Source organism: Lithobates pipiens, unplaced genomic scaffold (assembly GCF_037356315.1).
Source record: "Lithobates pipiens isolate NorthernLeopardFrog02 unplaced genomic scaffold, aLitPip1_a1.2 Scaffold_13, whole genome shotgun sequence".
Lineage (NCBI taxonomy): Eukaryota > Metazoa > Chordata > Amphibia > Anura > Ranidae > Lithobates > Lithobates pipiens.
In genome coordinates, this window is record NW_027507718.1 from 116,340,089 (window position 1) to 116,345,428 (window position 5,340).

Below are 5,340 nucleotides of genomic sequence, written 5' to 3' on the forward strand. Positions count from 1 at the left end.
GGAGCATTAGATTGGCAAAAAGGTTTATCAAGCCCATCCCTTATGTCTTTTACATGATCATGTAAATAAAGCATGGAGACATGCAAGGATGGGAGAGTTTGCTTTGCATACTAAAAATGTGTAGGCAACAGGTTCCCTTTAGGGGACTTCATTGTTGACCCTCAGTTTTATAAAGGTACATATTTATTCAAGCAAAATGACGTTTATTATGAATCTATACTGAGACGCACAAATCTGATCAGGGTTTTTTTTCCCCCCCTTTATCACGTTTTGTGTCTTGCTTAACCACTTCAGCCCCGGAGGATTTGGCTGCCCAATTACCAGAGCACTTTTTACAATTAGGCACTGTGCTGCTTTAACTGGTAATTGCGCAGTCATGCACTGCTGTACCCAAACTAAATTTGCATCCTTTTTTCCCCACAAATAGAGCTTTCTTTTGATGGTATTTGAATGCCTCAGCAAATTTTATTTATTTTCATACATCAGGGGACACAGAGCCATAGTAGTTACTATGTGGGTTATAGGGCTACTGATAGGTGATGGACACTGGCACGCCCTAAATTAAAAAGTGCACTCCCTATATAACCCCTCTCATTGGTGGGACAACCTCTGTTTTTTTTTCCAGTTTCTAAGGTGTTGGTCACGAGTGAAGATGTGCTGTGCTGAGCTCCACTGGAGCAAGCCTTGCTGGGGCTAGCCATGCTCACCGGATCCAAAGTGTCCTTTTTTTTGGGCCAAATTGAATGGTACCCGAGCCTCGTATCCAAACGAGGTTTTGCCTATGAATGCTTCTCTTTTTTTAGAGAGCAGGAACTGGGATCCAGTACTTTTTGGTAGTGAGGCCATAAAGTTTTACTGGCAGGGTGCTGTTGCAGGTCCAGGATTGTGGGTTACCTCTAGGTTCCCCTGCTGCTGAAGGTTTAACGGAGCCCACCGTGAAGGGTGAAGATTGGGTCTGTTGGTTTACCACAGAAAACCCTGCAGCGGGAAGGTAAGTGGAGTTTTCTAAGAAATTTAATTTTTTTTTATTATGAAATGTCTCCTTTAAATTAGTAAAAACCGTCATGCCTATGTGTCACCACTGGGGACTGTATTGAGTACTCACATCTCATACTTTTCAGAGCCACGTTGTGTTTGGAAGCAGATGCTTCTCCGGCCGAGCGTCAGACCTCTGGTAAGTCTGGGGGGTTCTCTCTCCCCACAAACACCCCATGCCGAAATTTCTTCCCCTCTTCTTTGGGGAAGGAAGCGATGCATTTAAAAAAAAAAAACGGCACGCCACTTGCGGCTTACCGACCACCCCCCCCCCCCCCCCCCACCATTTCTCCTTCCTCCCAGGAATCCCACAAGATTGACAGCTCACGTGGGAAAGAGGCTCTTTTTGAAAGGGCGGGCCGTAGGTGATGCGAGGGTGTGGGGGTTTAACGCGGCATTGGCATCCTCCGACGTCCAGCGCAGGAGGGTTTTTTAAAAATACTTCCGTGTGTATTCTGTGTAACTGTGGAGGGACACAAGCAAAAGTGGCATTTAAGGTTGGTGACGGAGTTTAAAAAAAAAAAAAAAACTCAGACACATTTACTGCTGCATCAGGCTGAACCTTAATAGCGGTGTTGAAGCTGAACTATTGCTCAAGCAACGCATGCGATGTCTTCTGATGGTACCTCTGCTTTGTGCATCGGGCTAAGGTCAGACGGGGGGGGTTAAAACACCCCCAGAAAGAGTTAAGTAAGCTTACTCATCTCTACAAATGGCATCCTCCCCTGAGAAGGAGTGACTGGTTAGAGTGAGCATCAGGGGCATGAAATGTTTACAATTGTAAAGGGGAAGTGATGTCAGTGCCCGGGCACTGAAGGAGGCAGACTACGAGGGACCCCCTAGCAATAGGCATTTAGAGGTGAAAACATTTTTTTTTCCAATTAATTTTAAGCTATTTTTTTTTTTTGGTGGAAACACCACTTTAACTGAGTGTTTGGGTTAGTTAAACCCTCCTCAGACTGTGCATGCTTGTTCCTGTCCATTTATTGTCGGGAAAGCCTTTTTTGTATCTGTGAAGATCTTCCAGATAAATCTTATTTTCCTCCTGAGGTAATCCTCAGATTTAACCCTAGGGGTTACTGTAGCCTCCTTATCCGGAGGTGCCCCGCTAACTCAATAGGGGGAATTCTTCTGCAGTTCTCATAGATCTGACAGAAAGACAAATGGGCGACTTCCTCAATAGTTCCAATCTGGAGTTCCAAGAGTCTCCGTCTCCTCGTTTTTTTTTTCTCAGATCAAACGTCCCTAAGGATCCAGAGAAAAAGAAGTCTTTCTCTCTGCATGGCATTTATCCGATCAATAGTCTCCTTCCTACAAGGGGGAGAACTTCGGGCATCTATCGATGTCCTGGATTATCTCCATGTGCCGATCTTCCCCACTCAACAGAAATTTCTATGCTTCAAGGTAGAAAATCTTTATTTCCAGTTTGTAGCTCTACCTTTTCGGGCTAGCTACTGTACCTCGAGTGTCTATAAAGATCCTGGCCCCTCCTTTAGCCAGGTTAAGGGCTCAAAGTATAACGATACTAGCCTATCTACTCTTGATAGGTCAATCGGTAGCCCGTTTAAACCAAGGTTTGATTACCACAGTCAGCTACCTGAAATACTTGGGTTGGATCATCCCTAAAACCATCAAGGAGAGTGCAGTACTTAGGGCTCATCATAGATACAGTCCACTAAAGGGTATTTTTACCCCAGGAAACAAAGTAGTATCCTTCTATTTCTTTGCATGTGTTTATTAGGAAAGATGGTGGCTTTTCAAGGCCATTCCTTATGCGCAGTTATATTCAAGACTGCTGCAAAACAGTATCCTGTCAACTTGGAACAAGAAGATCCAAACTCTGGACTTCCCATTGCGTTTATCCGCCAAAGTGCGTCAGAGCCTCAGTGGATGGTCGATAACCAAAAATATTCTAAAAGGAAGATCCTTTCTACCAGTTACCTGGAAAGTGGTAACAGATGGCAGCCCTTTCGGGTGGGGAGCAGTCCTGGAAGAAACATCTTTCCAAGGGATCAGAAATTACCTTGCCCATCAATATTCTAGAGATTTGGGCAGTACACCTGGCCCTGGAGGCCTGGATGCTCAGACTATTGTCCTGTCAGGATACAGCCTAAGGCCACATCAACCTGAATGCGCCCGATCTCGACTGATCTCAGAGGCTAAGCAGGGTTTGGGCCTGGTTAGTACCTGGATGGGAGACCGCCTGGGAATACCAGGTGCTCCAACCCAAGACTCAATCCAACAATGCCACAGCGGTGGCTTATCTCAATCACCAAGGGGGGCACAAGAAGTGCGGCCCAGAAAGAGGTGAATTTTTTTGTCTTGGGCAGAAAGCAATATTCCTTGCCTATCAGCAATTTCATTCCAGGAATGAAGAATTGGCAAGTGGACTACTTGAGTACTATTTTTTCCAGGAGAATGGTTCCTTCTCCCTGGCATCATTCTGTCAATATGCCAAGGAGAGTTCCAGACGTGGGTCTATTGGCGTCCGGGTTCAACAACAAAATCGACAACTTTGTGTCAAGGACAAAGGATCCGATGGCATGCACAACAGCTGCTTTATTTCCATGGGATCAGTTTTTCACTGATCCATGCTTTCCCTCCTGTTCTGCTTCCGCGACTTTTTCACAGGAGCAAGCGAGAAGGGAAGGAGGTGATTCTTGTAGCCCAGGAGTTCTTTGTTTGCCACGATCATAAAGCTGGTGGTAGACGACCCTTGGTCCCTACCACTGTATTCCATCCTTCCTTCAAACGCTAAATTCAACAGTGTGGCTATTGAGACCCACATTCTAAAATAAGACCATGGGCTGTCAACTTCAGAAGTTTCTACTTTGGTTATGCTAGGAAGCCAGCCTCCAGTGTCATATACTAATGAGTCTGGAAGGCACCCCAGGAAATATGTCATAGGTAGGATCCTTGAATTCTATGGATGGGATTAGAAATTAAGCTGGCCCTGAGTACTTTCAAAGGCTAGATATCGGCCTTATCAATGTTTTTTTCAATGACCACTTACTTCTCACTCTCTGGTTCGTAACTTATTCAGGGAGAAGCGTGGATTAAATCCTCCAGTTTAACCCTGAATCCTTGGGACTTAAAGCGGAGGTTCACACAAAAATTGAACCTCCGCTTTTCAGAACCCTCCCCCCCTCTGGTGTCACATTTGACACCTTTCAGGGGGGAGGGGTGCAGATACCTGTCTAAGACAGGCATTTGCACCCACTTCCGGGCATAGATTCCCGTGGGAGTCTATGCCTCTTCCTGTTCCGCCGCACTGTCTGCTGGGACACACACGGGTCCCAGAGACAGCACGGACCATTCTCATTGCGCTGCGCGACTCTCGCATGTGCAGTAGGGAACCAAGAAGTGAAGCCGCAATGCTTCACTTCCTGATTCTTTTACCGAGAATGGCACAGGCAGCAGCTGAGAGCCGAGCGATTGCTTGGCTTCGGCTGCGGACATCGCTGGACTCCAGGAAAGGTAAGTGTCCATTTAGTAAAAGTCAGCAGCTGCAGTATTTGTAGCTGCTGGCTTTTAATATTTTTTTTTTTTTTCGTTTTTTTTAGGTGGACTCCCTCTTTAACCACCTCAATACAGTGCAGTTACACCCCCTTCCTGACCAGACCAATTTTCAGCTTTCAGCGCTCTCACAGTTTGAATGACAATTACTCAGTCATCCAACACTGTATCCATATGAAACTTGTGTCCTTTTTTCCACACAAATAGAGCTTTCTTTTAGTGGTATTTAAACACTAGTGGGTTTTTTATTTTTTGTGCTATAAATAAAATAAAACGTACATTTTGTGAAAAAAATGCCTTTTTCTTCGTTTCTGTCATAAATTTTTGCTAATTAGTAATTTTTCTTCATAAATTTTGGCCAAAATTTATACTGCTACATATCTTTGGTAAAAATAACCCACATTAGTATATATTATTTGGGCTTTGTGAAAGTTATAGAGTCTACAAACTATGGTGCCAATCACTGAAAATTGATCACTTCTGATCAGGCCTTCAGTACATCAGGTGTACCTCATTTCTTGAGACACTAACAAGTCAGGAAAGTACAAATACCCCCCAAATGACCCCTTTTTACAAAGTAGACATCCCAAGGTATTAAGTAAGTAGCATGGTGAGTTTTTTTAAGTTGTCATTTTTCCCCACAATTCTTTGCAAAATGAAGATTTTTTTTTTTTTTTTACTAAATTGTCATATTCTCAGGTTATTTCTCACACACAGCATATGCATACAACAAATTACACCCCAAAATACATTCTGCTACTCTTCCCGAGTACGGCGATACCACATGTG

The 5,340-nt window shown here is 44.3% G+C and overlaps 1 pseudogene; it reads left to right on the forward strand.

Annotated features, from left to right (window-relative positions):
* The first annotated feature begins 3,143 nt into the window (after positions 1-3,143).
* Positions 3,144-3,263, forward strand: LOC143979768 (5S ribosomal RNA; annotated as a pseudogene).
* Positions 3,264-5,340: the final 2,077 nt, after the last annotated feature.